The sequence below is a fragment of the Mastomys coucha genome, unplaced genomic scaffold (assembly GCF_008632895.1).
Source record: "Mastomys coucha isolate ucsf_1 unplaced genomic scaffold, UCSF_Mcou_1 pScaffold13, whole genome shotgun sequence".
NCBI classification, from domain to species: domain Eukaryota; kingdom Metazoa; phylum Chordata; class Mammalia; order Rodentia; family Muridae; genus Mastomys; species Mastomys coucha.
Genome location: NW_022196895.1, coordinates 65,569,267 through 65,587,323, shown reverse-complemented (window position 1 = coordinate 65,587,323; position 18,057 = coordinate 65,569,267). Strand labels below are relative to the sequence as shown.

Sequence of the window (18,057 nt, the reverse complement as noted above, 5' to 3'; positions counted from 1 at the left end):
GGGGCTTGGGGAAGCAGTTCCTTTTAAAAATAGCACTTGTGTTTGCTTGTTTGTGTTTCCTTGAAGCAGGACAGCGTCACAGTGGTGCATAAATTCATAAGGTATAGTTTAACTTTAATTGCTTCTCTCCCTTGCCTTTTCTGCTAAATATAATCTTTTTTTTCTTTTCTTTTTCAATTCCCATTTTCTTTTGCTCTAAAAGTTCCTCTCTCCAGATGGTCGGAAAGACTGAACGGTTCATCCTCTTGATGAAAATGGATACCTTCCTGCCTCCATTTTGAAGCAGGCAGCGGCTCACAAACTTGGCAGTGAGCCTACACTGATATTCACAGGTCACAGAGAGAGAAGAAATTCACCAACAAAAAAGGCAGCGGCAGGATTACAAAAAGAGGAGGAAGAAGAGGAGGAGGAGGAGGAGGAGGAGGAGGAGGAGGAGGAGGAGGAAAGAAAGGAAAAAAATCTTCATTTTTGCCACGTATATCAAACAAACACCCTAAAAATTATATAATTCTCTCAGAAGAACCATGACTCATAACATGTAAGCGTTAATACTAGAGTTAGGATTTCCACAAAGGGTAGGCCCACAGAGACAGATGCGGGAAATGTGCCTCTGCATCCATACATCAAATAAATGCTCCACACGCCCTTGAAAATCTGGAGGTCCTGGACATTAAACAAAACAAACCAAGCTAAAAAGAGCCATTCATGCTGTGGACAGCAAGGGTGTTTTCCCCCTAAGTCATGGAGGGATGTAAGTACCGTTTTTCATAGTTTTCCATTTTGTAATTTTCTCTATTACTTACATGGATGGATGGTAATTTATTTCTGTTTCTAGAGGGTTCGTAATAAGAGACGGGGGAAGTGTTACATCATTTCTGAAGTATCTTTAAGAAGCAAAGAGTGGAAGGCAGGAGAGGATCCAGCCTGGATCTTTCCTGGGAACTATACAGCCAACAAACAGGTGGTGTGCTATGATTCAGAAAGAGTCCAAAAGGGGACTAAATGAGTGATAAAAAGACTCTTCCCACAAAAAAGCACCAAGTGATCATTTAGTCACCTCATTCAAGTGACAGAGTGTCCACACTATGGCTGCTGTATGTCCACTTGCCTCAGCCTGACCCTTAGTCTTAATGTAAGCTGACTGCACATAGGACTGTCTTCCACATTTTAGAAATCAATGCATATTTACTGAAAAAAAAATGGCATTTTCATGCTATTTAACCACCTGTGTATTAAAAACTAGAATTAATGCCTTGATGATAATTTATAGTTTAATATTAGTAATTACTCTACCACTATTACACTTAAACATGCACAATAGAATATCAATACTCTTTGATCATGTTAATAGGGTCTCCTTCCCTCCCTCCCTCCCTCCCTCCCTCCCTCCCATTCTCTCTGCCTTTAAATTTTGGTGAAGTTGTTTCACATCTTTGGGGAAAGACAAGAAAAACTGACTCTAAATTATGAATAACTTAAAATAGCTAAGGATAACATTGTTTAGGAAAACTCATGGATACTGCCTGCTTGTGAAAGAATATCTGCAAGATGTAAAGATGTAAAGATTTTAGCATACTCTGTAATGTGTAATTTCTGATATCCTGAGATGCCATAGCCAACTGGAGATTTGTTTTGTCTTGGCTTTCTGAGACAGTCACTCTCTATTTTGTAGCCCTGGCTGTCCTGAGGCTTGGTACACAGACAAGGCTGGCTACAAACACAGAGATCTGCCTCTCAAGTGCTGAGATTAGAGATGCGCCACCATACCAAGTGGACATTCTTTATACAAGATGAAAATTTCTGTTAACCAGAAGCAGAACACATGTTTATGATTTTTTGAAGATAATTTCTATGTATCTTCTAAAACACAAAGGTGTTTACACAACAGCTTACAGCAAAGGCATGACATCACTCGCTTTCCCTTAGAGAGGGTGTTTACTCGCCTCATGTCATCTGAAGGCAAATGACCTGTATTTTTGTTTATAGGAATTGATATCGGACAGATCTGTTTTTGAGAAGCTGACGAGGCTTGCTTTGCTTCGGCTTCCCACATGCTATTTATTTGCTTAGAGCTGACTGATAGTGGCCCTGGGGATGACATCCAAGGCACAGCACAACTTAGGGACACCTTCTACCACTCAGCCACGTGCCAGCCCCTATGCACAAGGAAAACATGAGTCTGAACATTCATAAAATTCAAAAATGGAAGTTCGAGTAACTGTGGTAATACGCCAAGCCTGTGAGAGCCACACACTTACTTATTCTTTGTTTCTCATCCTTTGATAGGCAGTCACTTAGAGTGGCGGTGCAGGTATGTGATGATGTTCGCATCAACAGCAAGGATGATGTCCACGCTGCCTTTAACGTTTCAGATTTTAACGACAATGACAGCCTGTGGGCAGTTGCTCTGCTTCTGTTCACATGCCTATTGTCAGTTTCTCAATCTTGGTCCATGTGGCAATGTCCATAAGATGCTTTATAATGATATTAACTTCAATAAGAACTCATATATTTATTTTTTTTCTAGGTCTGTAGAAAGATTACTTATCTAACTGGAATTGTTTGAGTATCAAACACCAGGGGAGAAAAAAAAATCAGCCTAAAAAAAAAAAAAAATCAGCCCAACTTGAAAGGAAAATTCCCAAATCAGTATAATCTATTTAAGAGACCTCCATAATGAAGCAGAGGAAAATGTCATGAGAAACAAAAGCTCCCACTCCCCCAGGAAGGCAACTTAGATCAAGAGGACACTGGACTCTCATTGTCCCCTCAGGAGGAAGGAAGTGTGAAGTATTGCCAAATTAGAATTGGGGAGTGCTGTCTGTAGCTAAGAGGCCATCAGCCCTCCACTCAAGTCATTTGATGAGTAGAGACCTCATGGAAAATAGAGTATAGTATATTTCACACCAAAGGTCCGCACCACTATCCTGCCTCACAATCCCAGATTTAAAAGTAAAATCATAGAACCAGGAGTTTAACAATTATCTCCAGCTAACACTGAACCAGGGCTTCATGGGAGTATACAAATGATTTCATTTTACAGATGGAATTTCTACTGTAGTTTGAAAATGACCGTCAGGCGCATTAGCTATCACTCGATGGCCTATTCTATAGCCATCAAGAAAATGAGAGTCAGTTTGTCTGCCTGTTAAAAAGAAAGATCAAACAGGAGTGTCCACCCACGACCAATTGGAGGGAGTGTGGCCCATAGCCCTGCCCCCTCTTGGCCTATGGCTTTCAGCTAGGGAGATTTAAACAGAACAAGGGTTGTAGTTTGTTCACAACCCCTTGTAGAACAGTTTTTGTGGTAGCAGTTCACAATAGAGTTCTTCTACCTTTCATGATGATGAGGCAGGATGGTACTATCAACAAACAATTCCCTTCATTCATAAAACTGAAGAATAGTAGAGAAGGGAAATGGGCTGTTTCACATGAGCCTGGTCTGACTATGTGCTCCATCAATCGACGTTTAACCTCTTGTCACAGAGAGTTTTCCTCTCTGTGAAAATGGGAGCAAGGAGACCTACTATGCACACTAGTGAGAAGTGAATTATACCACATGTGTAAAATAATTAGAATGGACCCTGACACACAGTGAGCATGCCAAAAAAGAATAAATAAATAAAATCAAGTATTTGTGTTCTGGTCTTGTTGCCACTAGTTTTCTTAAGTGTACAAATGTAAGTTAGAAAAGTTCACTCTCGCCCACTGAAAATGTTCTATATGATAATAAGACAAACAGAACAGAACTGTTCAACAGAGTCTGTTCTCTGTTAAAACTTCCTTCTTAAAGATGAGGTAGTCTCCATTTTTAAAATTTCATTTATTTCTATGTATTTTATATTGTAACGGAATGGCATCATTTTCCTCTTTCCCTCCCTCCCCTGAGCCCCTCTCTAAACTTATAGACTCTTTCTTTGATTATTATTATCACACACATTATTATTATATGTATACATGAATTTGTAAACACAACCTGCTGAGCTTGTTATTGTTGTCCGTGTGCAGGACAGGACATTCTTAACTATCAACATGAGCTACGCTTTTAAGACAATTCACTGAGAGTCTTGTGGGATCTCATTAATCTTTTTTTCCTCTATAGCAGTTTTATTTGGATATTATAAAGCAAGATTATCATGAAACCATCATGCATATGATATGTAATGTGCCTCCTGAAAGGGAAATTATAACTCAGAAGACCAGAGAAAATGGCCGTAGACCATGTAATATGATGGTCAGTCATCACTATGCGTAATGGATAACAGCCACTATATTGTACAAAAGGTCTGTGCTGTCCCTTAACGTATGACCCATTCGTGAATCTGCAAGTACGGTGTAAATATGTAATTTCCAATGAGGATTGTGATAGGCAAAACTGCAAGAGGCAGGAACTGAAACAACATAATGATTTCACATCCTTACCAAGACCCATCCATGATGAACAGAAATTACCACATTAAAACAGTGCCACAGATGCCCAAGTGCTGGCTTGGCATCTCAACACTACTCCACTACATCTGAACTCAGACCTTAGGAGATCTCCCACTCCTTCTCAACTGTGACAACCCAATGTTCACATAGGAAGGGTATAGCATATGCTGCCGGGTCTGCTGGCCTGGGCGTGGCCTTTGAAGCCTCCTAGATGATCATCACTCAGCAAAAAAGTAGGACTCCAACCCCTACACTATTGTTTTCAAGGAGATGGCTTTCAGATAGAAGAGAGAACACCTGAAGGGCAAGATTGGATATTCCCAAGAATGAGGTGGGCAACGCTAGGTTCTACGGGGTCGAGTTACAGCAAAACTGGTAGCTGACCCAGAGAAAGAAGAGGAAGATGCACATGAGGAACCAGCCTCAAGACTAGATATGCACAGGCTTGGCAGGTCCTGGAATTACTCAGCGAGGAACTGGACTCCCAGGGTTCAAATTTCCACTCTTACAGCTCATTGAGAAAATATGACAAAGTGACTTCTCTCTCAGGGCCTTGGTTTCCTCGTTTGTCAAGTGGGGCAGTTCTTACAGTGAGGGGGAGTGCTGACCCACCAACTGTAATCCCTAATAAATCACGGGCACTCCATAAATGCATGGAGTTTGCACTCTCTCAGAAGCTTCTGCCTTCCAACAATGTGTCATGAGAAGTGCTGTCCAATGTCGGTCACCAGGAACCTAGGGCTATTTTCACTGAACTTCATGAAAAGGGATTGTCAGTCAGGCTGGCCATGTTTCAGATGTTCAATAGCAATAGGCAGCCATTGGTGATCATACTGGACAGCGTCAGCACAGAACCGTCTATATGTAAAACATCCTGCCAAACAGTGTTAGGTAGAGGCAGGACTGTCCATAAGGATTGCTGGGCAGATTGCCCACCCACTCTAAGGAGATCTACCTCAGCAACAACAGCTTAGTGATGAGTCATTTTCCTCCAGAAAGCAGGAGCTGTCTTGGGGAGTTGGTGGGAGAAGCAAACACCAGGTATGCCTAGTGTAGGGCATGCAACTGATACGCATCCGACGTCCATCTGATGACTTGACAGGGCACTGCAACCAGTGTCTTTTAACTGTTAACGTCCTGTGTACTATTGCCTACTTAAGTCTTTTTTTTTTCTCCTTTCACAGCCATCTTATAAAATGACTGCAAACTGTGCCAAGTAACGTACATCATGGGAGAGCAGCTATGAGCTCTCTAGATCTCTGCCTACGTTGGAAATGAAGTCTCAGGAGCTGCAAGTTCACTTCGGGCCACTGTTGTTTCTGATGAAGGAACTACAGTGGGACACGCACTGTCACTTTTATTTTTTAAAACATTAAAAGACTTCTACATTTTTCAAATTCGTTTTCATATTATCAGTGACAGGGGCCCCTTACCCTCTCTTCTCTGCTTCTATGGCCCTGACTCCCTTAGGACAATCTTATATATCAGTTCTTTACAGAGGCTTTCTCTTATGTTACCTCTAGACCTTTTGTCCTTTGTTACACTTCCTGGCTTCATGCTTTCAAAGCTCTATTGAGTTTTGCAAAATGGGCAGCAGCTAGAAAATGTCTCCAGGAGTGTACACAGTAGGGTGACTCTTCCTGTATAAAGTATCCTCTTCCAAAGGCTATTCTGGCATCCCGATTTGAAATGGCCAGCAAGATAGTAATGAAAGTTAACAGATTCAAATGACAGCTCAGCCATATACCCTAAGATGGAAAGGCAGTTAATCATGCAAGAACTAAAACCTCTCAGACAAGAGAAAACCCCAGGATGTACACACTTCCAACCAATACATTTTAGTTTGTACTCTGAGTGCAAGGAATCTTGAATGATGAAGACAGAAGGACTCTTTCTCCACATCCAAGTGATGCTTAAGGACCACACTGTAACGTGATCGCAGTAGTTATGTTTGGAGATGCAAACACCAGTGTGCACATGTCTCTGTTGACATACAGAGACATGCTTCTTACACATGGAAAAACATCCGCAGGTATGAGATGGTGACGTCGCAAAAGATCTTATTTCTAATTAAAGACCTTGAAATTTTCAAAGGAACGAATCTAATAGTTCTAAGTATTCTTAACTGAACCACAATGAAGATTTTTATTTCCCAAACTATGTTTATTGCCATTCTGGGGCTCAAAGGGGAGTGGGTAGGTCAGGGGAGAATATTTCATGACTATTCAAAAACATATATAAAATTCACCAAATATATGTGATGCATCTATAGTTTATCCCTACTAACAGAACAATATTCTCTTTCCATTCTACCAGACTGCATCACAAAACATAGGAGAAAGAGAATGTATATGTGTTTCCCCAAAGGAATTCTTTGAACATGTTAATGTATTTAAAATAAATTCCAACCAGCACACATCCACACACCCGATCATAAACATCACATATCAATGCCCTCTTTCCAGCTAGCAGTTGAACCTTGATTATCCAGTCATGAGAATGAAACCTGAAACCAAATCCTTTAAGTTAATTTCAACTTAACTTTGATTTGATTTTTCCTCACCAAGCAAATTTTCATTTTTGGGTTAAGGACTGACAGGCATTTCTATCCCTTCCTCGTTGTGTCTTTGTCAATCAAAGGAGAAGTAGAAAATACCAAGAGGATGCAGAAAGCAACAGGAGAGAGGGAGGAGCCCCAGGAGTGCTCGGGCAACAGTCTCTTCCACTGCGCCTGCCTGCTAGGAGCTCTGTGCCCACACAGATGACAGCCACATCGATGCTAAAGTGTGCACCTTCCACTCATAAAGTCCAGCAGGAGCTGCAGCAAACCTGGCATTCCTTACAGCCAGGCATCTCTGTCTTATTTGTTCTTCTCTCTCCAAATAAATAGGCAAGGCTATTGCTCCCACTCTTTGCCCATGGATAACTTTTGAATATTTTCCCAAATCTCTGAATCACACCTTTGACACATGTAGAGATGTCCTGGAGTGGGGAGGTGGGAGGGGGCACACCAACAGCAACAAACCCCTGCTTTCCTCAATAAAGAAGCACACTTGAGACAGAATGACTACGGCTAACAGAGCAGTGGCATTGCACTTTTGATGTTTACCCTGACCAGTGCTTTCAGAAAGCATTTTCCATCTGGGGTTACTGAAACCCCAAGGCAGTAAAATGGCCAGCAGAGATTGAGTAGGTTTTCTCTGCTATGATGTCACATACACGTTTGAGAGTCTCTCGGCACATACCATGCTACTGACATCTCACAGTCACTCCAGCCGCAACACGGGCATGGGTTATCAAAGAGAAATAAAGGAAAGCAGTTAATAATGGTGTCTTGTCTTGACACAATTTTCCACAACTGCAAAGAGATCCATTTCCAAGGCCTGTGAGGTTCCAAGTTCTTGTCATAGCTGACAGGGCCAACTGACGATGACACACACTGTTGACATGTTACTTTTGATAGGCCAGGCATGGCTCCAGCCAAATTGTGCATATAATTTCATTTCATTCCCTTAGTCTATTGTTTTATTCCCATTCCACTTTCACAGATAAAGACTGTGAGACCCAGAGAGTTAAAGCGACCAAAGTGCTCAGTGTCACAGTTATGACATAATTATGACCCAAACAATTAAGTGGCATGTTTGAGATTTAGCATCGTGGAGTCCTGTTTCAGCCTTGACCCTTTAAGCAGTATGATGGTAAGGTTTGATGGCTGTGCACTCTCTAAAGTGACTGATGATGTCCCTCCCACCAAAAGCTTTGCTGAGTCCTGGTCTGGCAGCCATTTTGTTCACAAAGGACACAGGAAGGAGGTTTCTAGATAGTGGAGCTCTTAGAAGCTGCTACAAGGAACATGACTTCTGGAATGAGGTTGTAGGAAAACAAAAACAGCAGGTATATATACAGAGTTGCTCATTGGCTCGACAGACAGACAGATAGACAGACAGACAGACAGAGTCATCTGCTAAGAGTTCCATGGGATGTAGTGATAGAAATAACCCAGGACTAAATACAAGGGCAATAAGAAGATAGAAGATTATCATCCATGTACTAAAGGCCAGTGGACCCAGCCTTGCCTGTGTGCACTAGCCTCTGCCTCCAATAGTTCATTTTATTTTTATAATCGCGGTCCTGCACTTGGCACTAACTGAGCAGACAGAGTTTGCTATTGCTCTCAACTTGATGTATCACAAAAATGTCCACTGCCAACATCATGAGCACCTTAGCGTGAACTGCAAGTGTCTTAGACTTCTCAAGTGACTCTCTTGAAAACACTGATATGTGCACCAAACTGGGTCCAGTTGAAATTAGACTTCTTCCTGGTTCTGTTCCTTACATCACTCATTCCCAAGGGAGTTGGCTTCATCACAGGCTCAGGATTGGCACAGAGAAACCACTGTGGATGCTAAGCACATCGCAGCTCTTTAATATGTTCTCAACACCTAACTAAGTTGTTACCCAACTTCTATTTATTGCATGTTCATCAGAAAATTAAAGGTAATGTTAAGAAGATCCTGATGAATGATCAAACTATGTTTCCTCACTCTGGTTACTTCATATCTTCAATAGCTATAACTCTACCACAGGTTATATCTTTATTTACACTAATGACAACATACTCTTGATCTCCAGGTATGTAAAACAGATCATCTCTTATCTCAATACTTTCTTCACCTTCAGCAGCCAAATGGTATTTTTCTAATCACAACTACTGTGTCATTAGGAGGTGTTGAAACATCAAAATAGTGTGTGTTGTATCTGCCAATAAATCACTCTGTGACCTCTAAAGATGCTTTTTTCTCAGCTACGTTAAGGGCTACGAATCTCCCCCAGAAAAGCAATTTCTATGACTCTACAATAATGACAGAAATGAACTCTTACTCCAGTGTTGATCATTGCCTTTTATCCTATACTGCAGTGGCATCCAAGAAAATCATCTAAGGTTATTGGTATACTTGGTCACAGAAATAATAAGGTTAAAAGCAGTATTATTTTTTTTAAAGGCAAGTATGTTTGGGTGTATATGTGAATGTATAGTGCCTACCACAGAGGTTCAAATCTCACCAAATGTGCTCATGGAAGCATGAATAAAAGATTACATAGGAAATACATATCAGAGTAAGAATAATATAACAACATAGGACAAGATGGGCGTTACTTGGTTTCACCAGAATAGATCTTAACTTCTCCATGCATTTATCATTGGGCTCTCTTTAGAAAAGAAATTCTAGGAACACCATTCTCCACTTCTTCTTTTTGAACCCTAGTATCTGGGTTAATGCCAATAGCATAGATATTTACTGCTGTAGTGCAACGTAGAAAAGGGACTAGCTCCAGTGTGGGTACCATTAGGTGAATGAATCCATTCCACTGCCGAAGACCTAGATCAAGGCATATGACTATGAAGAATAAGAACCGGAAGCCCTGGAAATATTTCCATGGCCACAAGACCATTATTTAGTACATCTTCCATCAGTACCCATCTTTTGGAAGCAATGCTACAGTTCCTTAGAAAGGATGAGAGGAAAATGACAAAGGAATGAGGAACAAACAGGGCGGAGAGAGAAGGAGGCAGTGGACAAGAAAGTGTGAATGATTTTATCCTTTGACCTTGTGAAACCCTAAAGGAGCAATCTCTACTTCTCTAAACCTAGATGTCTTCAGTCATTTTGCCTGCATAGAGTCAATATAGTCAGCCACCATTCCCAAGTAGCCAATTCCTATCGGGAAGTGAGAGGAGGCATGAAGAAGTTGTTTCAAACACAAATAGAGGGTCACAGTTTCAGAAGAAGAGACCCAAGAAAGAAAGACGTCAGTGAGGTATGCACTCCAAGGGAAACTGAGAAGATGCCAGCATGCAGAGGCATGGGTGACCACATGGTGTGTGATTGTATAGACACAGGCTTTCACATTCAACTTAACTGCATAAAAGAAAATTTGGCCAAATTCCATAGTTGATCCATTGGTCTCAGAATAATTGTGAAAAACAATACATCTTTATAGTTTAAACCTTGAACAATTATCTATCTAAGTGGTGACCGTCCTACACATAGTGTATCATTTCAAAATTATCAGGCAAGAGAAGGGATACGTGCCTAAATATCCTTGTTGTCATACACCTGGATGAGGCTAAGAATCAGGCTAGACCCCTCTATCTTTTCAGTCCAAACTGCAGGTGAGATGTGACAGCCCTTAATCCAAATAGCCTTACGAATTACCAATGGTCTAAGCTACCTAAAGGATAACTTTCGTATCAGTAAATGATATTTCCTGATGGAGAGTAGAATTCCCAATGAACTCTATGCTATGCTTTGAAGCATCTCATTTGATACTGACTGAGGTTTCAGACAGATGCCTTTGTCTCCTGTGTATCAAGAGAATTGTTATGAACACTGAGTCTCCAATCTGCTAGAGTTCCGAACAGCCATGGTACACTGCAAAACGATTACCCCATCTCCCCTTTCACTGAGTTGAAAAAAAAAGTAGGAATTATCTTTTTTTTTTTTCCTGTTAAAACATATGGCCCTAACTACTTTCAACGGAAAACAAAGGCATGAAATAATTACCAAATGTAGGACACTCTGTGGCACAGATTGAAATGAAAAAAATTGGTATGCAAATTGTCAACATATATAGCCAATCAGCTTCCTCTCTGTTACTTATTTCAGTGCCTACCTCTCCCCCATGTTTCCCCACACTAAGGGAAAAGTTTAGGTAAAATCAACCAGCCATAGTTCCCCAGCTTAACTCAGAGCAGAGCTTCCAGCTAGCACAAGACTGGAAGCTGCTGTATGTACAAAAGAAATGTGGGGAAACTATTCAATAAGGACCAAGTTATTTTAAAAATTCTTAAAAGAAGTGAAGGATTAAAAGAACCTAATATTTGTGACAGAGAACATGCAACACAAAAATAAGTGGTCAACAATGATTAGTTTGTGTCTTCAGGCATACTCAAAACATGATTAAGTTGGCTTTCTTTAATAGTGAGGTTTCAGGTACTTTTTCATATGAAAATTTTGTTCTTAATTTTGGAGATTTTAATTCTTAATTTAAAGATTTACTGACAGTGATTTTTTTTTTTTTTTTTTTGGTTTTTCGAGACAGGGTTTCTCTGTATAGCCCTGGCTGTCCTGGAACTCACTCTGTAGACCAGGCTGGCCTCGAACTCAGAAAACCGCCTGCCACTGCCTCCCAAGTGCTGGGATTAAAGGGGTGTGCCACCGCCTGGCACTACCAGAGATCTTAATAATATTCTGGAATAAGGTCAGTATAAATAAATGTAAACAATAATAATTTCTTTAACAATACAATCACAGTATGTATGCTTTTTTGAGTTCTAAGAAATAATTATTATTTTGTTTAATAATCTTGAATTTTCAAAGTAGAAATGTAAAATCCAGATGATTCCTTAATATGGAAAAAAGGGAAACAGTGCAAAAATGTCAATCTTTGTTCATATAATTAGCAAAGATTAGGTGTTTGTCTGGAACTTCTAATCAATAGGCAGATAGATTAAAGAATTGATATGCATATATTAAATATAAAATATATATGTGTCTGTATATAAGATGATGTCAAAGATGAGAGCTTATAAAACATGGGCAGAAGGGGTGGGAAGCTTCTCCGGGGTCATGAAAGTAGGAGCTAGCTGGCCATGATGGTTCAGCATCCTGAACATACCAACTATACCTGAGTCGGTTACCTCATACTGGTTAATTCTAGGTTACATGCATTTTACCTTAACTAAAAATCAACCAACCAACCAAAACATCTAAAACAACACATACCAGGTCTACAACTCACATACCATCCCTAAGAAAAGTTCTTTGGGATGTGGGCCATAGTTGTACAGTGTTCAGGTTTGCTGTCATTTTCTAGACGGACGATTGAGGTAAATCAAGTAGCTAGTGTTAGGAACTGAAGCTGCCTTTCCACTGCTATTCAAACTGTGTCCTCTGGCTCAAGTTACTCAGTCTTGGTCAGCAGGAGCAATATTCACCCCGTCTAAGGAAATGAGCATGTATTTGTCTCCACTATTGGTCTTACAGCATCAGCTACGGGGACTGGCCATTGCAAGCAGGAGAGCATCTTTCTGAATTTGGCTCTGTCACTAAGGAGTTGACCATAGGCAGGCTATCTATTCTCTGTGTCACCTGACATTCATTGGGGAATGGGACTATATTAGGAGAAGGTCAGATTTCAGGATGTCTTGTTTGCACAGCCTGAAAACATTTTTTGACAGTTTTCTTTAACTGAAAATTTCTTGATATGTAGACAATTTACTCCTCTCTTTTCTCAAACAAGTCTACGGAGGAATTAGGTATTTGTGTGTGATGTCAGGAGTGATATGGACCAAATAATCTTCTGACAAAGGCTATTCTAATAAATGTTCTGGGAAGGTTCTTGCTTCTTAAGCTTCCTTAGGTCTTTACTTTTAGCAACTTGTATCTTTTGTGAATTATATGGTTCTCATCTCCCAGAGAATACAATGGCCCTTCAGGGTTGCTATAGAGGCTGTGTTTTAAAGTATGATCAAAGCGAAGGCTCTCTTAGAGCCAATAAAGTTTATCAAATAAATAAGGAAAACAAGGTACAGGAAAGCAAACCCTCCCCCCTTGCAAGATTCATGCATCAGATTGGCAGCTTTGAAGGGTCTGCCCAGACTCTTTCATGTACCTCATTCAGAAAACCCATCTTCTGAATCAGGAATAGGGTTTTTAGGGGACCATAGGTAAGAATGTCCGTCCTTTCGTGAGGGAGGAGACCTCAGATAGAGGTAACACAGCTGGTAAAGAAATTGGGTGGTCATTGTACAGCAGCCCCCAAACTGATGTGCAAAAGGCATTTACCAGCACAGGGTCTATGGATCTGACTTCCTGTGTTGGTGGTATGTGGAACTCAGCTGTTCCAACCCATATTCTCAAAACAAGATTGCATGAAGCGACAAGCCATCACAACCTGATCCGCCATTTTAATCCCCTTGCCCTGCTCCAGTCTGAAATGAAATCCGTCAGTGAGGGAGCTATGGAACACTGTGGGGGTGTCTTTCCATATGATGAGAACTCAGAATCAGGGTTTGATGGTTAGAAGACAGCACAGGACACAACTCCTAGTTGTATGCGCCCTCTAAAAGAGTGCCCCCTTTTCCCGCCTCTGTGTTTTCAGGGATCCCCCACACCCCTTCATCTGATGTCCAGACCACTATTCTGGCATTTATACATGCTCCACCTCACTGGTAGCTTGCTTTACCCCAATATACTTCATGCAGTATGTTGGGTAATTCTTTCTATCGCCTATTTTCACTAGTAAACAAGAAGTCAGGTAGTTATCCTCCAGTTAGTATTCCTAGGTTTTGCTGCCTGGATTCCCATTTGACTTCCATTCCTGTAAGTATGGAAAAGGTGCTCTTGTCTATGACCCTCCTGAGACCCCAGTTTTCGATGATCAGCATTATCAGGGTACCCTAGAGATGTCTACATCTTTCTTCTATCTTGTTCAGTGATAATCTAGCACTTGTTCATACTAGACCTGAACTGAATTTTCAGTGGAATTGCCTAGCTGTCCTGCAAAGTTTCTAGCCACCCTCAGAATAAAGAACTTAGGAAAAATACATTCAAGGTTTTTTTTTTTTTTAAAGCATCCAAAATAAGTCCTCCCTAAATAGGAAAGATGAAATCTACTGCCTCCTAACTTCAAACTGATAATCTTAAGTGAGAAAGCTAGTCCAAGGAGCAGATACAGGATTTCAGCCAAGTGCATGTCAAAGACTTACAGTTGGTGGAAGAAGCCTGAAGCTCTGGCTATTTTTGTTCTCTGAATTCCCCGTGCTCTGCTCCTGCACTTAAAGCCAGATGCTGAAGCACACAATAGCAAGGAGAGAAGGATACAAGGGCTCTGAGGATTCTGCAGTTGTCCCAGGATTCGGAATCCCTAATGTTAGCTCTGGTGAGTACAGTACATGAGAGAGAACAAAAGCTTCCACTTCTCATCTCTCTTCAGAGTTCAGGCAGAGAAGGTAGTAAACACTCTCCGCCAGGATCTGAGAGAGGTGGTAGACCATCCAGTTTCCGTGACGGCACAGCTCGACCGACTGGGATATGGTTCACAGTCACCCATGTTGACTGCCCCCAGGTTTTGGCTTCTGTTTAATTGATGTTGATGCTGGTTTCCCAGTCCTAATGCTTTTCTTCTGTGATGTATCAGTTACATCAAAGAGGACCACCTCAACATGACTGTTCTTAAGGGGAGGATCTCTGGTGTTTTTTTCTAAAAAAAAAAATGGTCTGATGTCAGCCGACTGGGTTCCAAAATGCTAAGATTTGCATTTTTCTTGCAATGTGATGCTATTTTTGAGCTTCTAATTGGGAAAAAAAAAATTAAACTGCAAGCAATTAAGTGTGGAGGAGCACACCAAAGGTGGCTTCGATCTGGGCATCTGGTGAATTGATTTGCCATTGAACGGGGAGGCTAATGTTAGGAATGGGTGAGCCAAGCCATGGTTTGTGTTTGCTCAGTGTCTCATACTAGTTTTTCAAGTGCCATGGGCTCAGCAAAAACCCAAAACACATTTTCTCAGTGCTTCTCCCTTTTTCAACCCATGTGTATTTTAAGAGAACTTTAATTCATATGTTTCTGATTTATTTACATGCAAGTCATCAGAATGTTGTTTTATACTTGCTATTTGATGTCCAGGAAGCCTGTTGAGCCTTTCCTTTGAGGGTTCTCTCCCATCCCCCACCCCCGCCCACTCTAGGATCAGGAAGCAATGATTTGCAAATACTGAGAGAGCTGAAGGAAAAAAAAATAAAAAAAACCTTCATCAGAATCTTCGATATTTCTCCTCAAAGGTTCAAATTCTGTTCCAAACTCAGGTTGCATGAACTCTGAGTCTAATTCTAACTTGGCAGACTATATTTTGGTATTCCTAATTGACACCGTCCTTGAAGTTACCAATCTCTTCCTTGTGCATATGAAAGTGCATACTTGCCTTGGATAGATACCACAAACAGATCTTAAGGAGAGACAGCAGGCTGTCCGGGATGAGCCGAGGCAGTGGGTAACCCAGTAGCTGTGGAAAGCCCTTGGCCTCCAGAATGAGAGCTAAGAAGCCAGGGTTCTTCCTTTCCTGTGAAAACAAGCACGGGCCTTCCCGGGGAGCAGACCTTCATTCTTTGCTCCAACTTATAAAATGAAGGGCGACCCACTCATAGATGGCCTGGTGGCTGTTTACATATACTCAAAAACTCTTATGCCTCTATAAAGATTTCTCTATTTGTTAATAACTAGAAAATGAATAAATAAATGAATAAGGTAAGTACCCAACCAAATAATTTATTTATTTGTTTATTTTTAGAGTTCTCAAAGATGCACAGAATTTGTAGAGATGCATATGCAGCCATCTAAAGGCAGCTTTTCTTTCTTTAACACAGATGAAGACGCTGTGCATTGAAAACACATAGGCTACACCGGGGTCAGACTGCATAAATCTAGATCAGATATTAAGAGCCATCGGTAGTTATTTTGTTGTCCACTTTTAAAAGAATTATATATAAAACAGGACTGCATCCTTGGTTACGTTTTTCTAAATTTCAGAATTTCAGGCTGGGCACCACATTAGTATTGGACAAGAAGCGGACTGGCAGTATGGGATGGCACCTGCTGCATCAGTGGTGTTCTTACACACATAGGGTCGCGCTTCCCGCCCAACCCTGTCCTCGGGGTGGGTAGCTAGATTACCAATGTTGGGTAACCTAGGGTGGCCTTGAGAGATGTTTTAGTCACACCCATTTTTGAGGTGGAGATAGCTCTCTTCTAGAAAATTCTTTTCCATTTCTGCTTGGTGTTAGGATTGAGAAGACTCAAAAAATTTCTTCTCAAACCAAATATCTCTCCAGCACAGCTGTTGTTAAGTGACCTGGCATGTTCCAAGATAAACCAGGAACCTGTGCACAGATCTCTTTGCAGCAATGAGCCACTGTTGCCATGCATGTCAAGAAAGCAATACACACACACACGCACACACACACACACACACACCCCACACTCCCCACAGCCACCCCCCACACACACCCACCCACATCCACACCCCCATACTCCCCCCCACACACAGTTGTTGTTGTTAAGTAACTACATAGGACTTTTATATACAAAGCAGCTAGCAGCAGTACCAACAATAGGTAGCAACATTGAATCTTTATGTATGTATGTGTACCGTAAATGACTCAAATATCTAAATAGCGGCCTTTAAAGCTATGCGACTTGAGTAAATCAACTTATCGCTAGTTGCTTTGAATGCAGACATATCCTAGCATTTATTCCACTGTAAGATTACAAGATGTCAAACTCAGCACCATTATCAAACGCCTAAAGCCCCAGTTAACAAAAGCGAGGAGACGGCTTCCACGCAGAAAAAAAAGAGATTTTTAAAAATACCTCAAAACATCACAACTATCAGAAAGATATGCTTGCTTCTCTACAGAATCCAACATCGCCATACCACTCAGGTTCATGACTTTTTGAATGACATAGCTAAGCCTTGTCATGCAAAGCTAGTCTACAGAACTAACCATTTGATGCCCCCCCTGCCCACTCTGAGACAGGTCACATTGGATAGCCCTGGAATTCAATATGCAGACTAAGTCGGGCCTCGAACTCAGAGACCTACCTGCTTCTGCTTCCCCTCACCTTAGGATTAGTAGCCTGAGCCACCACAGCTGGCCAACTTTACATTAAAAAAAAAATCTTTATTAGGGGATACTGTGGTTATTGTGATTAGGGGTGCTCCTGTTAATAGAAACACACCAAAGATATCATGTTGCCTTTCAGACTATGTAAACTACACACTATGTGTTCTGTTTTCAAATGCAATAGTCCAGAATAAATAGGAAATTTCTTCTTGATGGGCTACCAGTCTGTGGAGCAGAGTATGTGAGAATCTGAAGACATCACAGGAAATGTTTATGGGCAGCATGAAACATGTCTGCAATGCTCTTTTCTCCCCACTTCCCACTAGAGCTTCCCTTGGCCTATCAGAGAGGCAGTCCCTGCTGGGCAGCAGTAATGAGGAGTCTCTTCCGGAGCATCCCCTGCTGTCATGAATCTAGTAAGGGGGAAGATATTATGTGTGGCACACAGGTCTCCAAAGCATCTCTTTTCTGCAGGAGACATACTCGGAGAAATTATTTTTCCCCATCTTAGGGCTGATGATGCAGAGGCAGATAGAATCTGATAGAACTTCACATCATCCTCCTGCTCCTTCATAGCATGAGCTCACATAATTCCAAGAAGTGTCTTTTTAAACCACACACACACACACACACACACACACACACACACACACACACACACGTCTACTGCTACTATTTCTCAGTGTCACTTCAATGTTTAACAACCTGATCGAATAGACATTAACAAACACGTCCTTCACTTCTAGGGGAGGGACCTGAGCCCCACCCCCACTTGTTTGTAACTTCGGCCTGCTTCTGACCATCTTGATGGAATGACCTGTTCTGGGATTTTAACAGACAAGTGGACAATTCTTTTTGTTTGTTTTAATTGAAGGTCCTTAATGTGGCCCACATGTTTCTCTTGGTGATTTGGACATACTGAGGAGGAGGAGGAGGAGGA

At 41.3% G+C, this 18,057-nt stretch overlaps 1 protein-coding gene across 13 annotated transcripts in view; it reads right to left on the bottom strand.

Annotated features, from left to right (window-relative positions):
• Positions 1-18,057, bottom strand: part of Tcf4 (transcription factor 4) — a 345,876-nt gene that overhangs the window by 53,349 nt on the left and 274,470 nt on the right. The window lies entirely within an intron of this gene.